Here is a 19,176-nt window from a genome sequence, read left to right on the forward strand (position 1 = left end):
CGTCCCATCTTCCACATCCAGCAGCACCGAGAGAATTTTCCACCAGGAGAGATGCTTGGAAACAGACGGGATAGCACTTTTGCCCTCCATAATTAATTCGATGCTCTCGTTTTGGCTTTAATAAGCACCCGAGCCACGCGGCGGGGCAGGTGTCACCTTCCTCCTCCCCTTTCTTCATCCTCCATTAAGCGAGCTGTCACCCCGGGGCTCTCCTGACACCTCCGGCTTTCCCAGCAGCAGACACTTTTGCCTCGTTAACTTTGCTGAGCTGCTTCACTTCATAAGGAACACCTCTTTTTTTTTTTTTTTTTGTCCCCTCTGTTGAACTGTATGTAATTCTTAAGGCATAAAAATAACACCTTGCTCATGCGAGGCAGCCACGGGCGCGGGGTGCGCAGAGCAAGGTGCTTGAGCTTAGAAATCCAGAACTGCAGACATTTGGAAATGCAGACATTTGGAAATGCAGAATCTATTTAGAAACCCAGAAACCTGGGAATTTAGGAAGGCAGGAATTTGGAAATCCAGAAATCTACAAGTCCACGGTCTCCCGGCTGCAGGAGCAGGCGCCTTTCTCTCGCTTCCCTCCCCGATGGCCTCGTTCCAGCCACAATTAGCAGCCTCTGAGGGACTCTGGTGTCCTGTGTTACAGCTTCCTAATATAATTACCGCAGTAAATGAACAACGAATTAAATCAAGGGGAAAGGCAGGAGGAGAAACACAGTCGTGTACTGCTGCCAGGGGTCAGAGCTCTGCTTGGCTCAAGGTGGGCAATCCCCAGGGCTCCGCAGGGATTTTCTACTCCAAATGTGTGCTCTAATCAGAAGCTGTAACCCCAGCACAAGGATGGCAGCCTGGGCTGTGGGGCAAAGAGTAGGGCTGGTGGGTCTGAGCTTGGAGGGGTGGGGGGATGGACGGGGGGATGGATGGAGGGAGGGATGGATGGATGGATGGATGGGTGGATGGATGGATGGATGGATGGATGGATGGATGGATGGATGGATGGATGGATGGAGGGAGGGATGGATGGATGGATGGATGGATGGATGGATGGATGGATGGATAGATGGATGGATGGATGGATGGATGGATGGATGGATGGATGGATGGATGGAGGGATGGAGGGATGGATGGATGGAGGGAGGGAGGGAGGGATGGAGGGAGGGATGGATGGAGGGATGGTCGGATGTGTAACACCCCAGCTGCAAGACCTTCAAAAGTGAAAGGGGATTTTATTTTACAGCAGACTTCACTTACTCATAGTCCCAGAGCAAGGAGCTCACCCAGCACCCAGGCAGAGCCAAGCAGGGGGAATTCATCCCTTCCTCTAGAGATGATCTTTTCCTTTGTAAGAGCAAAGTTCCTCGAAGCATGCTAGTATCCCTGCTGGTGTTTGCATTCCTGCTCTGCTGGCTTGGAGCAGGCACACTTTGTATTTTCTGGGTCTGGAGGTGGTGAAATGCAAAGAGCTTCCCCCGCCTTGATGACGGCAGGTTGCATAGCAGCTGATGCACCTTCGGACCTGCAGGACGTCCCCTGGCTTCAGAAGTGAACCAGGAGGACCTGGGGGCTTCGGGATGGATGTGAGGTTTCTCTGAGCCAGGATGAGTGCCATGCTGTGTGCTCACGGCTCCCTTACACATGGATTGGAGCTGAAAGGATCCCTTCATCAGCACCGGAAAGTTCCCTCGGTGGAAACTGGCCACGGGCAGGGAAGGCGTCGGGGAGGCTGCGTGCTTCCCCCTGGCTCCGTGGGACTCTTGGAAACCTTGGATTGGTGACAGCAGCCGCTTCTGCCTTTGGGAAACACAGCCCTAATTCTCACCACAGCACAAACAGGGCTGCCAGGAGCGCGCTGCAGTTGTGGAAACGCAAGGGCTGGAAAGGAACCCAGCGAGCACCGCGTCCACTCCGCTTCCATGCTTCCAGCCCCCTGCTAAAGCTCACCCCCCCGCGCTCCTCCAACCGAAGCATAACCCCAGATACTTTCTGCAATGCATTCTGAGTACATTAATTACAGGAAAGAGAAATGCCTGTGCTTCCAGTTACTGCGTGGTGGTGAAAAATGACTGAGTGTAAAACATGTCTGCTAGATAATTAACTTCATAGATAATTTCTTCTTCATTTTGGCTCAATTACTTCCTTGATATGAGAAAGTGCTGAAAACACTATTATTTCTTTTTTCTTTTTTCTTCTTTTTTTTTTTTTTTGGATGCTGCATAAAACAATAATTGAAGGAAGCTGGCGGAGCTTTTGCAGAGAGAGCCCTTTCCTTAGGTAGAGGAGCAGGGAACCATTTGCCTTTCTCTGTGGCTCTGGGGTCGTCGCTGTGCCGCGTGCTGTGCTGCATGGAAGGGTTTGGAGGCTTTGCAAGGTGCTGTGCAGTGCATTGCGCCTGTCCCGCTGCAAGCATCTCGTGGCTCCACTGATGCCAAGCACTTCTCCAAGCTTTGTGCCCAAGTGGGAGCAACAAACCGTCTGATTGTAACAGATTAATCCATTAGGATTCATCTTCTGTTTACCGGGTGGATGCCTCCACGTCGCAGCTGTGCCCGCATCCGACCAGCTAGAAGGGAATTTAAATGCAGCAAGCGATTTAACCTAGCTGGAGACCAAAGCATCTTGCTCAATGCCGCGCGGCAGCTTTGCAGCCCTTTGCTCCCAGCTGCCAGCTCTGCAGCCAATGGGTCACACCTGGGGACAGGGCAGGGCAGTGGGGATGGGATGCTCGTGCCCTGCTGGGTCGTTCCTCCCTCCCCGGGGCTCTCACCTCTGCTCTGCTGCTTGCTGCCGTAAATGGAGCTCAGCAGCAGGCTGGCTCGAGGCCCTGAGCTTGCACTCTGAGCGCAGCCTTCTTAAAGCAGGAGAAATCCTCCCAGCGCCGCTCGCGGGAAATGCCAACCGGTGGGAGCGCTGAAATTAAAGCGAGCGTTCGCAGAGATATTTATAAAAATAGCTTCCGTTCGTACCCAAAATAAAAAGCACAAAGCTGAGGTACCATCCACGCTGGGGAGTGGGGAGCACTCTCCGGAAAGCTGATCTTAATAGAGCTGCAGTTTGCTGGGATGGGGCCAGAGCAGAAATCTGGGGGGGGGGGAGGGGGGCACTGAGCTGCACTCCGGGGCTGAAAGTGCAACCCCTTCTCTTTTGGTGCCCGAGTTACATCCACCAAAGCTCTTTGCTTAACTTTCAGCCTTGGGTTGTGCACGCATTTCCATGCATGGATGTGCAAAGAGCTCCCGGGCTTGACGTGAAGTCGCAGAAAGCAAATGAGGAGGTGACCTGGCAATATATTTTGGAGAGGGGTGATACCAGGGGTATTATGCTGAGGGGCTGGGTGGGCTCATTCAACAAAGGGTGCCATTGGGTTTAGCTGGGCTGTATATTAGGTGAAGGCCGCATGGCTTTGCTGCTGTGATGCCACAGGGCTCCCTCCTGCCCTTAGGAATTATTTCTCGGTGCCAGCTCGAGTGCTGCATCTTCCTATCCATTAATTACACTCAGTGGGTGAAATAAAACCGAGCAAAGGCTCCTCTGGTTCCCCATCTGTATATTCATTACGGAAGCAGCAGCCACCGCGATGCCAAGGATGAAGTGGCGAGCTGCAACAGGTGGTTGCAACACACATTGCAACACACATTGCAACACTTTGCAGCACGCGTGGGGGGCTGCTGGGGTTGGGGTTGGGGTGGGGGGGGGGCAGATTGCAGCACTACCCCTAAATGCACCCGCACAGCTCCGCCAGCTCTCCAGCCCTGCAAAGGCACAGCTGGCACTGAGCTGGTTAAGGTCACCCACTCGCAGCCCCGTTGCACTTGGCACCCCCGGAGCTGACACATGGGGCCGGGGGGCCCCGTTCCCAGACCTCCCCGCACAAAGAAGTCCTTCTGCAGCGCGCCCGACCCCGGCCATCGGGGCGCACAATGCTGGTGATTCTTCCCCTGGCGCGAAGCTCCCTTGGCAGCTTCCGTGGAACAAGGGCAGCAATGTTTCCCTCGGGCTGTGCGGCCTTGGGGTCCTCTCGGTGACCTTGCGCTGTCGGATTTGGAGAACGCCGAGCACACAGGGAAGGGGGGAGGCGGTTCCCACCGGGTCTGCGTCCTCCCCATGGATGGGTGACGCTGGGGGCACCCATGGGGGTGTACCCCCCCAGCTGCTGGGCGCTCACACATCGCTCACCCCATCCAACCCCCCCCCAGCTGAGCCTGCAGGAAGCCGGAGTGCGTGGGGACGGGGCTGGAAGCAATCGTGGGAGCCCAGCTGCATCCCGCTGGCCCCGGGGTTGCGCAGGGGTCCCTGCTCATGGGCTTGGCCGGCGGGATTTAATTAGCTGCCGAACATGACGCTTGTTTTAATTCCGTGTGCTCGGAGACGCATGTTGCTGCCCACACACGCCAGTTGCCATAACAACTTTAATTTGTTTTCTAGCCTCCGCTTGGATGGATTTAGGGGTTTTTGTTTGTTTGTTAATCTCCCTGCCTCGCTCTCCTCCCTGGACCCTCCTTCTTTCTAATTGCACTCGTTTATAGGCATAAAGTCACCACCTGCGCCCTGCAGCCCATGCCCAGCTGGGCATCCCACCCTGCCACACTGCAAGGGTGCAGCAGCGAGGATTTACCCTGCATGCAACTGCCCCGTGCCCAGGGCTGCAGCGTTCCTAGATCAGCACCCTGCTGCTGAAACCCAAAGCCAAGCCTGGCTTCCCCCTTTACCCGCTGCAAAATTTGGGCTGAATGCTGTGAATAAGCCTCCTGGAAGGCAAGGCTGCAGTAGCAGGACCCCAAAGGGATGGTTTGGATTGTTTTAAAGAGGTTGACCATCTGCTGAGTTACTGAGAGAAGGGAATGCAAGGAGTGAGAGGAGAGCCCTGCATGGGGGGGAGCTTGGTAACGTTGCTCTATGTGTGGCTTTGGGGTGGGGAGGGGGCACCCCATAGTCTCTGTGGGCTATGGGGAGCTGGAAGCAGAAAACACCTCGAGCAGCTCCGTGTGGACTTTCTGGCTTGCTCTCAGGCAGGAGGGATGGGAGGGATGCGACTCGCTGCATTTGCATCACCAGGAAAGGATGAAAAACGAAGTGCTGGCCAAGCGGGGCAAAAAAGCAGCATGTTCTGCTGGCAGGAATGGGAGAACCAGAGTTATCCACATCTCTGCTCAGCAGCTGGGAAGGAGCTGTGTGCAGCCAGCAGGACCCAGAGGAAGAGGAGCAGGGCAGGGAGGAAGGCCAGGCTCCGGGCCAGCACAGCAACCGGACCCCTCCAGCCCCAGCCCTGGGGTATGGATGCAGGGAGACCGCACACAGACAGCCCCAGCCCTGCAGGTTCCTGCTCCCCGAAGGATTAACTGACACAGAAACAGGTTGGCAGCGGAGCTGACATTAATAAGGGGCTGAGTTAGAGCCCTGCTGCGGAGTGGGATGCTAATGGCTCTGCGCGCTGTGGAGGGGGCTGTTGTTGGAAGCGATCTCTGGAGGATGATTTTCACTGAGTGATGAGGGATGTATGATGAGGTGAGACCTTCCATGCTCCCAGAGCAGCCCAGGGGCATGGCTGGGTGCTGGACCCCAGGAAAGCCTCCATCCCTGTGGCCTTGCAATGGAACAAACCCTTGGATTTTCCTGCAGGACTGTTCCTAGGCTCCAGCATCACTTGGAAAATCACAGCGGCTGTCCCGAGCATCCAGGTGGGATGGAGGGAATGGGGCTGCAGATGCCCAGGGTGCTGCACCAGGAGGAGGGATGCAGCAGAAGGGGGATGCAGAAGCAGGCACCGAGCACCGGTAGCTGTGGCTTTACAGCTTCCCATCAGCAGTCCCCTCCATCCCTCTCTCCTTATTTTTAATTACCTCGAAAATAACCTCCATTCAATTTATAGCCCATTTGGAGCCACGAGCGAGGGCCCATCAATATTTAATGTGCTTAGAAGTGGCACCAACTGTCCAGGGTTGTTTTTGTTAGGTTTTTTTTTTTTTTCCACTTTTCCAGGATTTGCCATTTTTTAAAGCAGATTTCTACCCCACACCTTTACTTCTTTCCACTCCCTCTGCCCATATATCCCCACGAGTAAAGGACCTGGGTAAGGGTTCAGCCCCCAAATTTTCTTAGGAGTGACGGTCTGAGATCGGAGCTCAGGGCAGCTCCTCCTCTAACGAGGGCAATTAATAGGAACATCTCCTCCCCAGCATCCCGAGAGCACCTCCTGCTCTCTGACACCTCTCCCCTGGGCTGCTCTCTGCTCCCCACGCACGGAGCCAGCGCTGCTGGGTTAAATGAGGTTTTGCAAGCAGAGGGGGATTGCACGCCGGGCTTTCTGCCTTCTAATTGGGGCTGAGCACAGGAGCTGGTAGCTAGCAGAGAATTCAGCCTGAAATCTGACCCTGCCCTACTTAGAAAGTTCAAACAAAAGTTAATAGCTCTTGCAGCTCGGGAGAACGATCCAGGAACTGCAGGCGATGCTGTACTTGCAGCTGCAGGGATCGCAGCTGCAGGGTGATGGGGTTGCATGCACCCCTTGGTTGCATGCAACCCCTTGGAAATGCTATTTTGCTGTTGCACACCCGGTGCTGAAAGCAAACTTCCCTCTCCAAAAAGAAACTTCCCCCACCCCCATGGGAGTGCATGACAACCGCTCCGAGTCCTGGGTGTTGTACAAACAAGCACTTCGACACCCTGGTTTTCGTCAGCGCATACTTTGGTTGCGTGTATTAATTACTACACCGCCATTTATTGTAGCATAATAGATATATTTACTGTACGAGGAGTGACAGCGTTTATTAATTATGCACAAGCGGGCCTCGAAAACGGATTTGTTTGCTTTGATGTCTAATGCGGCAGACTTCTTTTCTGCTTGTTAAACTTAATCAAAAGCAATCAAAATACGCTCCCATAAATTACGACAAATTAATTTCAAACAAAAGGGGGGAGAAAAAAAAAATATTAGGTAAAGTAAACGGAAATAAAAGCGGGAGCGAGATAGGAGCTGGGCTGTTGGAGATAGCGCATTGGGTTTTGATTCTGCCTCTCAGGATGGATCTAAAGTGGGGCAGAGCAGCAGCGCTGAGTGGGGCAGCTCTCCCCAAAATCCCATTTTGGGCATTTCTGCCCATCCCAGAGCCAAGGCACAGCCCCTTCCCACCCCTGGCTCTATTGATGCCGTGCTATTGACTTTTGGAGAGGGGGGTGGGGAGGGGAATTACGTACGCCGCTTTAAATTCGCTGTTAAATTAAATTATGAATGTTTGGAACGTGGTAATTCCTTTTGTTCTAGGAACAGATTGTTTTATATATCTGCCTGTATTACCAAGTTATTAATTTAATGATTTCGTAATAGCAGTTCATTCCTTTGGGTAATATAAAGAGGAAAAGTGTGCTCAGAGCGCAGCTTAGTGCCGCGCTCGTCCCTACAAAGGACTGCAGGGTTTGGGAAGGAGACCTTGCTTTTGGCAGCGCTCGGGAGGTTGCAGAGCTGGGTAAGGCACTGCCAGGTTCCTCCTGGGGTGCACAAAGTGGGTAACATGAGATGCAGTTTGTTTCCTCCTTGCATGGAAGCAGGACCTTGCACAACACCTTGCACAACTCTCTGCTCCCCGACAGTTGGCCGTTGCTGTATGAGTGGTTATTTTTTGCATGACGAGAGCAAGGCCCCGGTGCAGGGGAAGCAGAAAAGCACACTTTGCTCCATTGGCTTCCATCCATCCCAGCTGCTAAGAAGCCTAAAACCCAAACGTCAGAGCCGGCGCTGAGTGCGTCACAGCGCCTTCGCTGCATCTCCAAGTTTGGTGCCAAACCTGACAGCATCGCCTCAAAGAGCCGGGCTCCTGGAGCCAGCCACTTCTCTTGTGGATGTATTTACATCCATCATCCCATCCTCCCTGGCACCGCTCAGGGAGAATCTGGGAACGTTTGTCCCCCTGTGTGCACAGGGAACAGAAGCAGGAAAGCAGCAGATGCACCCAGCCCTTGCTTTGCTCTGTTTGGTGCGCAGCCCATACGCTCCATCAACCTGCAGCTTCCTCAGCCCGGTGGGATCTTCCCCATGCCCCAGATTGCCCCCCGGGTGCATCCCCAGAGCCCTCACCGCCTCACTTAGCGCAGCACACGGCGTAAGTGGCAAAGAAGTAAAATAAATCAATGACCCGGCGACGGAGCGCAGAGAATTGCTGAGCCTTGAACAATCCCTGCCCAGCCCCGTAAAAACTCCCGAATCGTTGCCATTCTAATCTGTGCTGCTTGACTTCTGAGGAGGTAATGGCTCCTGAGGTGCTTCCCTGTCCTTTCACTGAGCGATTTATGGCATCTGCTGCTCCTGGGAAGCCCCGTGCAGGGGAAGCTCTGCATCGTTGCGCTTCTGCGTGATGGTGCTATCGTACCAAGGCACTCGCGCAGGATTGCATCCCCCTGCCAACCCAGGTGACCAGAACAGCTCGTTACCCCTTGCTAACGAAGCTGAGGGCAGGGATTTAAGAGCTGGTGACATGCCCCAGCTGGAGTGGGGCTTTGCCCTGGGCTGGGTTCTCTGCAAACCGAAGCAAGTGGGGGGCTCCCTCAGCTGGCTTCTTTCCAAGCCATTTTGCTGGTTTGGGTTTGTTCCTTCTCCCTCTATTTCTTCCTTCCAATCCTGAATGGAAAACAAATGCTGCGAGAAAGGGAGAAATCCAAGTTTCAGCTCCCCACGGGCTCTGACATCTTGTTGTGTGTGTTACAAGCAAGTTTGCTGGCACAGAAGGCAACACCCGCAAACAAATCAGCCCCAGGGGTCCCAAAAAGATGTTCCCTTGCACGCAGACACCACTGGTGCTGCAGCACGGCTGTGAGTACATTGCAACAAACACGTTCAGCTCTTACAGGCAAATTCCTGCATCACATAGCGCTGTGCCCTGGAGCTCTGCACGTGTTGCATCTCTCTGTCCTGGTGGTTGTACAGATTAATGCAGGGCAGGAGCAGGCTGGTGGCCCTGTGGGGTGCTTGGGGTTGGCTGGATGTGAGCAAACCCACGTGGCCCATGCAAGGGAGGGATTTTTGTGTGGTCTGCAGCACAGAGCTTTTAGGAGGGGCAACTGTGGTGGCACTGAAGCCACAGAAAGAACCGTGAAATAACCTGCTCCGGCTGCTGTAGGCATCATCCACCTCCTTATTTCACCCTTGCACTGAAAGCAGGGTGGGTGCTGGGTGGCTCTGCCCCCAGCAGTGGTCCTGGCATAGATTCAAAGCCATTAAGTCACACGATGCATCCCTTTGCTGACCCTCTGTTAACCAGCCTGGCTGCTAGAAGCACGTGCTTTATTTTTCCAGTGGGAAGCAGCAGCCAGACATGATCAAACTCCCGGCTCTTGTTGTCTTTCTTCAAGAGATTAAAGACACTTCAGCAGCTGTATTTGCTCCCAGGAAGGTACTTCCACGTGGCAATCAAGTCACCTCCGCTGTCCTTCCGATAAACGCCGCAGCCTGAGCTCTCTGCTCCCCCTGCACGGGGCTTCTCCCAGCACTCACAACCTGCGTGCATCCTCCAGGCTCCCCATCCCACGTGGCCTTGTCCCTCCGGCTGTCCCCTCGCTGAACACCCACATGATGGCCTTTAACGATATTAAAAGGAACACTGAAGTGGAAGCAGAGCACCGTCCGGCAGTGATGTTGAGCTGAGCTGACGCTGCTTGCCCTGACAGGTCGGGTTTTTCAGTGCTGCCTTCTTGTAAGCTCTGTCTCAGATCATCTCTCCTGGCTCCGTGACACGTCTCTCACCTCCAAGCGTGATGTGAGAGAGATGGGTGAAGCTTTTCTCCCAGGGAGGCAGAGAACAGCGTTCCCTTGGGGTTTGCTGGGTGCAGGCAGGACACCTCGTGCACGTCCCATTCCCATTTGCACAACACATGGCAAATCACAGATTCATTCAGGTTGCAAACGACCACTAGGATCACCCAGACCAACCACCAACCCATCATCACCACGCTCATAGAATCATTAAGGTGAGAGAAGAACTCTGCAGTCATCAAGTCAAACACTGACCCATCATCACCGAGCCCACTAATCCAGAAGCGCACCAGCAGCTCTGCCTGCTTTGAGACTGAGCTTCGGGGGCCAGCTAATAGAGAAATACCACACCATGGTCTAAACGGCAACAATTGGCTGTTAATCGCCCTTCGGGCACCGTCGTGCTGGTTGCCATACAAAAGCGAAGAAAGGAAACACCCGAAATCAAAGCTCTCGTGCTCTAATTTGCCTTTTCCTGCAGCTCACACCGCGGATACAGGGCCGGCTAAACGAGGCAGTTCAAACATTAGAATATTTGCAAAGCGGTGCTCTTGAGCAACAGACACTTGAAATAATCTGTTTGGGCACCGGGTGAATTTGCTCCCACCAAAGGGCCGTCACCGGTGTCAGAGGCACTTAGTGTCAGGCCGGGGAGTGCCTACTTCTCGTTAGCTCCCCGACGCCCAACAGTAAACACATTTCCCTGTTTTGCAGTCTGAGAAAGAGGGGGAAAAAAACCTTTCTGACAGCTTGGTTAACCTTTCCCCCTTCCCTTTCTCACTTGTAAGCGCGGAAGTTCTCAGCTCAGGGCAGCTGTGAAGAGCAGAGGGGGAGGAAGGAGGGGGGGGAGGGGGGGGAAAATGTGTCAGATTTTTTTTTTTTTTTTTTTTGCACCATCTATAAATACGGAGCGTCTCACACGTTCTGCCCTCCCCCTTGTAATTAAAGGCTGCTGCAAAGGGGAACCCTAATTAGATGGTGCTGATGGAGGGAGCGGAGCTGAGCCCAGCACCCAGCCTTGGCTCCATTTTTACGGAAGCAATGAAGGGGAAGAAGCCAATTTCTCTTAAATCATGAAGGCATTCTGTTGGTTTTCAGCCCAGAATTGTAGAAGGGAATGCCCTGCGTGAAGCACTGAGGAAAACGTGGAGAAATGCCCATGAGAAAGAAGCAATTGAAGAGAACATCTCTTCATTAACATCTCCCTGCTGGAAAATGGGACCCCAGTGAGGCTCCCTAAGAGCTTGGAAGCTTTATGAAGAAATGTAAAGCTCGCCTGGAGCAAGGGTGTAACATGATGGAAAGTGCAGCAATGAGAGCAGAGCAGCAAGGTCCCAGGCTGCACCAAGTGAGGATTGGCTCAAATGAAACAGCTGTGGGCACAGAAATAAAGGAAAGAAGCTGCTTACCTTCAAAAGGCCTCAGATAGGTAGAGAACTCCAGTGAGATGCCTTCACCTCCACTGCCAACCCTTAAATGAGGTCTGGGAAGGGTGGATCCTGGCTCCATCCCTTCCATCACTCAGGTCATTGCATGCACCTGAGCTCCCCTGGTTTGGCCCTGCCTTCCCACCAGGTGCTCCATCACTGCTTCAAGCCATGACTTAGCATTTCTGCTACAAAGGGCTTGGGAAGCGGTGGGGATGTAATGGTGGAAGGGGAAATTTGGGGAGCGGTGGAAGCGTGTCGCGTTGTGTTGATGGATGTTGCATGTTGCTGCAGCATGAAGTTCTTTTTGGGGAACTGTGGAATATCCTGGGTTGGAAGGAAACCATGAGGGTCATAGAGTCCAGCTCCTGGGGGTTTAGCAGCAAAACCATGCACCCTCCCAGAGGCAGCCCCATTGCAAGCATCCCTCTCCATGGGTGCTGACGATGCACCTCCACCCGCCAACACAGAGACCCAAACCAGAGCAAAGCTCCATTGGCTAACTGCGGCATTAAAGCAAATCGCTTTGTGTCGTGTAATTATTTACAAAACTAAGCCGTTCTCCAAGGCTGTAGATTTTTCTGGTTGTTTTATTCCTTAAATACGAAGCCTTAATGACTGCCCTCGCTGCAGGCTGGCTCCATGTCGCGGCGGCACCGCTTTGCTCTTGGATTAACCACCCTGAAATTTCAGCAAGGCTCCGCGCTCAGCAGCTCCCACTGAAGGCGGTGGGGACAGGAGGTGCTGGCGTGGCTCTGGATGGAGCAAAACATCCTTTTCTAAGCCCATTCGGGGGTTGCCATCGCACATGGAGCGCAGTCCTGCGGTGGGGGCTTCACCCATTTCTTCCCAACGTCAGTGACTCGTATGGTTCCTCTTCGAACTCGTGGGAGCTGTAAAAGCCCCATCATCCGAGAAACGCGAGGCTTAACACAAGGCTGCGAATCTGGGCTCAGATTTTTCAATTACGCTTTTTTATTTCTTTCTTTCTTTTTTTTTTTTTTTTAAAGGCGAATTAATTGATATTTACTTAGTGTGTCAAAATAGCTCCAGCGCGTTGGAGTGCCGCTCACCATGCATTTGGAACAGGGCGCTGGGGAGCGGAGGCATGAGTCAGTGGTAAATGAATTAAAAGCAGCAGCTCCTGATCAAGGCCAATTACATTCCGTTCTAAGGAGCGGGAGGGAGGCACATGGGCTGCGGAGGAGCGGCTCCCAGGAAGCTTGCCCTGTGCTCTTTGGTGGGAATTGCCATATTTCCCCTATCTAGTGTTAATGGGAACAAGATTGAGTGGCCAAAGCAGCGCCTAGGTGATGGGTTAGGTCTGATCTGCAGCTCTGCTGCGAGCCCATGATGGTTTTGCATGGGGGAGCTGGGAGCTTGCTTTGGGGAGTGGGAGGGTGCCATGCCCAACATGAGTTGGGTGCTGGACTGCACCTGCACTGGTTGGATGGACACATCCCATGCACATGGATGCTTTTCTCTCTGGTAGACTTGCTGATAGCTCCGACGCTTGTGGATTGAATCCTCTTAGTAGCTTGGATTACATCTATCATCTCTATATGTTAAAATATAGAGCTAGGGAAATGGATGGGTGAGGCCCTTTGGGGTCTGGTGGGGATGGAGCTGCTCAACACCAGCTCCGACCAGCTCCCATAGCCTGGCAGTATATGAAAGCCATATTTCTGGAGTTACCGGGGCTAGCGCTCCCACAATTAAGGACCTTTCTTCGTGCCCTGCTGCCCTCCCTCCTCCTGCTCAGCTCCCGTTTATCCCCTCTCATTTGTCATCTTTATTAGTTCGTAATCTCCCATCGGTGCGGCGGAGTTAAGAGCGGGATTAGGGGGAAGTTTAATTGGATGGCACCCTGCGGCCTTCCCGGCATCAGATTCAATAAAACTTTATGAAAAGATAAAAATCGCATTGGGTTTTATAGCTCTGGATGGAACAAAGGGACCGGAGAGGAGAACAAGGTAACTGTTTCCCCCCCCCTCGTATTTTCTTATTCTCTCCAACCCCACGCGTGATTCAACGAGGAGGGAAGGCTTTGGAGCAGCGTTGTCCCGTCGGCCGTGTGTAAGCCCTGACAGAAAGATGAATGGGGCTTCGGCACGAGGGGAAAGAGCATTTATTTCACATTGGGAACGTGCTGGGGGAGTGGAGCTGGGAGCTCAGGGCTGGGGGAGCGGAGCCGGGCTCACTGCCCGCAGCCGCCCTCGTTACTGCAGCTTGCTGCGGGGTCTCTCGTTAGTGATCTTCGGAAGCTACAAATTAATTCTCAGCCCGAGCATTTCCATGGGAAGGAGCAGTTTGGCTGCTTCGGGGGCACCGGGAGCTTCCAGTCCCCCTCCATCCACAGCTGCATGCCCATCCTGCCCGTGCCCATCCCATGCTGAACCCTCTCCCTGTTACTCTGAGGGGACCCCGCTGTCCTTAACCGCTGCCTTTTCAGCCTGGAGATAAGAGAAATGATTGAGGGCTTTCAGAGGAACCCCAGGGCACAGTGAGGGGATGAATGGCAGCTGATTGAGGCGGCCTCGCTCACAGCTCCCATCCAATCCTCCACCTCCAAACCCCAAACCATCCCTTCTTGGGCACTGTCCTCTCAACCATCCCAAAACCACGGCCTGGGGGCACATCCCCTGTTCCGGAGCAGCGTGCAGGAGCAAGCAGAGGAGGGAAGGTGGCACAGAGTGCTGAGCCATCAGGAAAATCGCTGCAAAATGCCACTTCGAGTTATGGGAAAACGTGCCCTTTTCTTGTTGGTTTTTCTTCTCTTCATGATGATGGAAGGGAAAAAAAAAACCAAAAACAACAAGCTCATCTTCATTATAGCTCTCCATTAGGGTTGTAATTGTTTCCATTCCTTTTCAAAATAATCCTGGTGCTTGTTTCTTTTTTTTTTCTTTCTCTCCGCACCACCCCGCTCTGCTGTGCTTCTTCTTTTTTGGATTCTCAGCCCAACTTCTTTCCTCCTGAAGTAACATATGGGGCGGGGGGAAAGTGGGGGAAAGTGTTAAGAAAGGAGGCGGAACAAAAGAGCCCGAAAATAGAGAAATGGGGGGGCTGGATGGCAACGGGTGGGAGGAGAGGAGAACACAGTGCTGCGGGGCAGGTGTGCAGGGGGCAATCGTCCTCCGGTGGTGGGAGGGATGGCAAAGAGGGATGGCAAAGAGGGATGGCAAGGAGGGATGGCTCCCCAAGCTGCTACAGCGCTGCACCATGCACCCCATGCCCCCCCAGCGCTGAGCAGCTCAGGGCTCTGCGCCCACCCTGCAAATCCCCTCCTCTGCAAACCCCCACTGTGCCGGCACTGCTGGGAAATGCACAGAGCTCCGTGCTGGAGGCAATTACAGGCGGGGAGAAAAATCCTCTCCCTGAATCAAAGAGGACATCTATTCAGTGCCACCTCCTCTGGGGACAGCGCGGGGAAGAAAGGGGCATTGTCGAATCCTTTCAGGCCCCAAATTCCAATTTGGTACGGCGCATTTGACACAACCGAAGCGGGCGGCGGTGGCAGCCCCAGTTCCCGTGGCTGTGCAGGGAGATAAATCTTTAATGGAGCTGAGCTTTCAAAATGAGCATTTAAATCTTCGCTGCAGGTAGGAAGGGACGGTGTCACTTCCCAGCCTGGTGCTGGGCTTCCAGCCGCGCCGAGGTTTGTTTTGGGGGAAAAATTGCTCCATGCAATCAGGGCTGGCTTGCATCTCACCCCTGCCCTATTCGTTTGCTGCAAAAATCAGATTTTCAAGGCGGTCTTTGGTGTTAGGGGCTCTCCTGGCCCTCTCTTGCTGCAGGGGAAGGTGTGTGCAGCCCATGCTGCATGCAGCAGGGTTTGCATCCCAGCCCTGTGCTCCATCCAGCTGCATGGGGCAGATTTGGGCTGATGGCAGGAGCTTTTGGGCAAGGAGAGGTGGGGCTGGGGGATGCCAAGAGGTGCCACGTGCCGGAGCTTTGCGCAGGACTGCCCTCTGCTCTGCTGGGTGGCACTGTGATGGGCTATTTCCAGGGAGAATTACATTTTTCCACGTTAAGTGACCCCGGCGAGCGGGCTGAGCACTGGTTCAAAGGGAAAATCCCCGTTCTCCTCGCCTTGATCCGCACAGCAGCCAAGTGGAAGCACTGTCAGACTGCATCAGCCCAGCAGCCTGTCCAAGCTGAGCTCCGTGCCTCCGAGAGTCACCGGTTTCAAAGAAAGATGTGGGAAATCACAGCGAGCAGAGGATGCTGGAAAGCAGCGAGTTTCTGCCCTGCTTCCTTCTGCTGCTTTGCAACCTGCTCCCAAGGAGACGCTAAAGCCAAACCGGCGTAAAGGAGATGGAAATCACAGTCTTGCGAATAAAAGTGACCGAACATCATCAAGAGCTGAATTAATTGCTGGCACATCGCTAATGAAGCGTTATGAGTCAGCGGCGCAGCGGTTTGATCTCCAGCAGACGGGTGGGAAGCTGTTTGAAATGCCTTCCGTGGGCCGGCTTTGAAGCCATGTTAATTGCCATTATCCCACATATGCATTGCGTCCCCCAAAGGCTCTGGGTGCTGCTGCACTGCAGTGCCCTGCGGGCTCTGAGCTGCACTCACGGACCTCTGAGGGCTTTGGGATGTTGCGTTGGGGTTTGGGAATGCGGGTCCTTAGGGCATTGCTGCCAGTTTATACCACGTGCACGAGAAACTCTGCGCCAAAAGCGTGGACTTGCATGGCTCTGCGTGCACTAGGAGCCATGCGATGCTCACGGACCTCCAGGGGTTTTGGGATGTTGCGCTGGGGTTTGGGGATGCAGGTCCTTAGAGCATCGCTTGCAATGTGTACCGTATGCATTATGAACTCCGCAACAAGAGTGTGGACTTGCATGGTCCTGTGTGCATCGAGGCTCGTGCTAAAGGCTGTGCCCTCCCTAAAGCTGCCCAGCAAAGCCCTCCCTAGCGGGGATGTTGCATGCAAGCGCTGCCCTTTTAGCTGTGCCTCACCCCCTGCCATAATAGCTTGGGAGAGGAGCATGGCAGTGGAAAATAAAACATTAAGAAGGAAAAAAAAAAAATACCCAACACACACAACCAAGAGGTGGGGAGTGGGGGCTCTTTTCATCTGTATAATAGCCTGTTTCTGACAAGGAGCTTCTGTTCTCCTCCAGCGGAAAGCTTTTAAGAGCCCCGAGAAGGACAGGCAATTACAGGAAGGTTCGTGCACCTGATGGGTGTTGTTAGGAATCACTCAGCGGCCCCGCAGTTCTGGAGCTGATTGCCGGAGCGGAGCTTTGTGAGAGTGGGGCTGGGGTGCAGGGGGCTGGATCCCCTCCGCCAGAGCAGAGCTGGCGCGGGACCGCCACTAATGGAGCATCGTCTGCTGGAGATGGAGCGCTGTGCAATTAGCGGGTGACATTAAGGCTGTTGTTCATCAGGTGTGCTCGGAGGGGAAGTTAATGCTCATCAACAGCCATCGCTGAGAGCTCTAAAGGGCAAACCTGGGAGAGAGGGGAAGCGTGCTAATGAATTTGGGTTTTGCTCAAGGAGCAATCAGCGCTGACTCCTTCCTGGAGGCGGGGGCACCTCCGGTCACGGGTGGGACCAGGAGAGGGTTTATGGAGTGAACCCAAAAGGTCTCCGTTGGTCCCGGCCCTGGAGAGATTTCCTGTGCTGCCCAGGGCAGGCAGCAGGAATCTGGCAGCGTCTCAACGCAGAGTGAACTGGAGGATCAATTGAGATGAGGATGCTACAGCCACTTGTTGCATTGCCATGCCAAAGTGGGAGCAGCTGTTTGCTCCCGTTTGGAGTGATCTGGGTGCAGGGCAGCTCATCACAGCAGCTCAGCCTTCTCCTCCACCCAGGGCAAAGCCCCTGAAAGCCATGCACGAGTGCTTGAGTTCATGCAGCTCCTTGCTAATGAAACCCATGGGCTGAGCAGAGGGGGAGCGCCCCGTGTCCCTGGCACGGTTATTTTTGGCTCACCTTAATGTGCTTGAAAGCCACAGTAATGCTGCAAAAAGCCTCCGCCGTAGGATAACTTAATTAAACTTTACTTAAGATAGTTAAATATTCATTATTTGGCTTCAATTACTGACTTCGCAGTGTCCCCCCCAACACTTTTGTTTTCACTGGGTCTAATTATTCTAATGGCTGCCCCTTGTTATGACCTGTTCCTGGTTAATAAAGGAAAAAGAGCAGCACGCTGCTGCTCGGTGCTGCCCAGGGCTGGGTGCCCAGGGGTTGGGTTGTGCTGTGAATTTACGGTGTGCTGCTCACCCACGTTGCTGTGGAGGATGGATGGCGTGGGGCTGCTCCGTGTGTGTGTGTTGGCCAACTTCATCCTTGGGATGAAAGAGGCGCTTTGTTGCTGAGCTGCCCCTCTGGCTGCTGGTTTTGCAACCCCCAAGCACGGGGCTCATCCCACCCAGGCTGCGGTGTGACCTCTGCACAGCAGTTCCTAGAACCATAGAGTCATTATGGTTGGAAAAGACCTCCAAGATCTCCAAGTCCAACCCCAGCCCACCCCACCGTACCCACTGACCACAGATCCTAGAACCACAGGATCATTATGGTTGGAAAAGACATCCAAGATCCTCAAGTCCAACCCCAACCCTCCCCACCATGCCCAGTAACCACATCCCTCAGTGCCACATCCCCACAGTTCTGGAACACCTCCAAGGACAGTGACCCCAGCACTCCCTGGGCAGCCCGTTCCAATGCCTGACCGCTCTTTCTGAGAAGAAACTGTTCCTAATACCCAGCTTCAGCCTCCAGTTGTGCAACAACATGAGGCCATTAACTCTAGCACTCTCCCAAGGAAGGGTTCCAGCACAGCTGAGCATTCACTTGGCTGGGCATATGCATTGAATTCATGCTTCAGAGCAGAGGTTGTTCCCCACTGGGTTTGTTTTCCCATCCCTAGCTCCCACACCATTATACAGCCCCTTGCTCCCAGACAAGGGAATATAGAGGAAAACCAACTGCTCCGTCCTCCAGCAGGAGCGTGATGGATTGCAGCACTTGGGAAGTCTCCTTATTGCTCTGGGACCCTCTTTTTGGTGGGACCACAACCATCTCTTGTAGCTGGTGCATCCTACACTGCAGTAATGGCAGCAGGATGACTGCGCTGCTGCCGTGCTCGGAAGCGCAGCCGGTGCCCCCCGACCACCCCCAAATTTGGGTTTTGGTTTTGCAGAGCGATGCCCCTGCACAAGTGGGCATCCCCGTGGCTTTGGATGGACAAGAGGCACTCAGCACCACAATGTGTCTAATTAATACCTGACTGCACCTGGGCTGCTCTGCCCTCCTGCTGATGGTCAGCGAGGTTCTTTGGATCCAAGCAATGGGCTCTGCTTGCTCTTCAGGACCGGGGATCAAGTCAGGCTGCAAGATGTGCCCCTCTGTGCTCACCTTTATTTCCCACCATGCATTGGATGCGATGCATGCGCCTGGAGCTTCCTTGGGGATCTGTTGAGCCCAGAGGTTTCTGTTCCTGCCTGGGGACGGAGCTTCTTGGCTCAGAGCACGAGTGGAACAGAGACAGAGAAAGTTGGTTTGGGGCTTTCTTTTTCCCCTCCCACGCACAGGAATTCATGGTGGTTTTACACATCACTTGGAAATGTTGCTGCTTCAATGTGTTTTCACTTGAATCCTTATTCTGGAAAAAAAACTCTCTCAATACTCAGTTGATTTAAGTTTTTTTATTATTATTATTTCTCTTCAGCTCTGTATTCCATTAACACTGCCATTGCTTTGACTTGCCCAGGATGGAAAAGTGTGTCAGAAATCCCCACAAGGCCCTGACATTTCTCCTGGCACCCTATGCTAGGAGGGGAAAGTCTGAGCCAGAACACCCGGGATGAGGCTTCTCCAGCTCCCACCCAAGCTGCTTGGCAGCCAGCCCCTCTCGCCAGCCCACTGGCCTCCACGCACCTCCTGCCTTGGTGACAAGAGGGGACACGGCCCTGCAGGCAGCCCCCAGTGCTTGGGTCACACCCAGCTGCTCTGCCACAGGAGCAGGTATCTCAGAAATAAGGTGATTTC

The 19,176-nt window shown here is 53.7% G+C and overlaps 1 long non-coding RNA gene across 2 annotated transcripts; it reads right to left on the reverse strand.

The window, feature by feature from the left end:
• On the reverse strand, positions 7,025–11,210 carry LOC110387221. 2 transcript variants are annotated; one of them, XR_002432446.1, is made up of 3 exons: positions 11,152–11,210; positions 10,524–10,555; positions 7,025–9,567 (listed from the first exon to the last, which is right to left on the reverse strand). It is a non-coding gene; the product is annotated as an uncharacterized LOC110387221 (long non-coding RNA). The 2 variants fall into 2 exon arrangements; XR_002432447.1 differs by lacking the exon at positions 10,524–10,555 and having other exon boundaries at positions 11,152–11,191.

This window comes from Numida meleagris, chromosome 21 (genome assembly GCF_002078875.1).
Source record: "Numida meleagris isolate 19003 breed g44 Domestic line chromosome 21, NumMel1.0, whole genome shotgun sequence".
NCBI lineage: Eukaryota > Metazoa > Chordata > Aves > Galliformes > Numididae > Numida > Numida meleagris.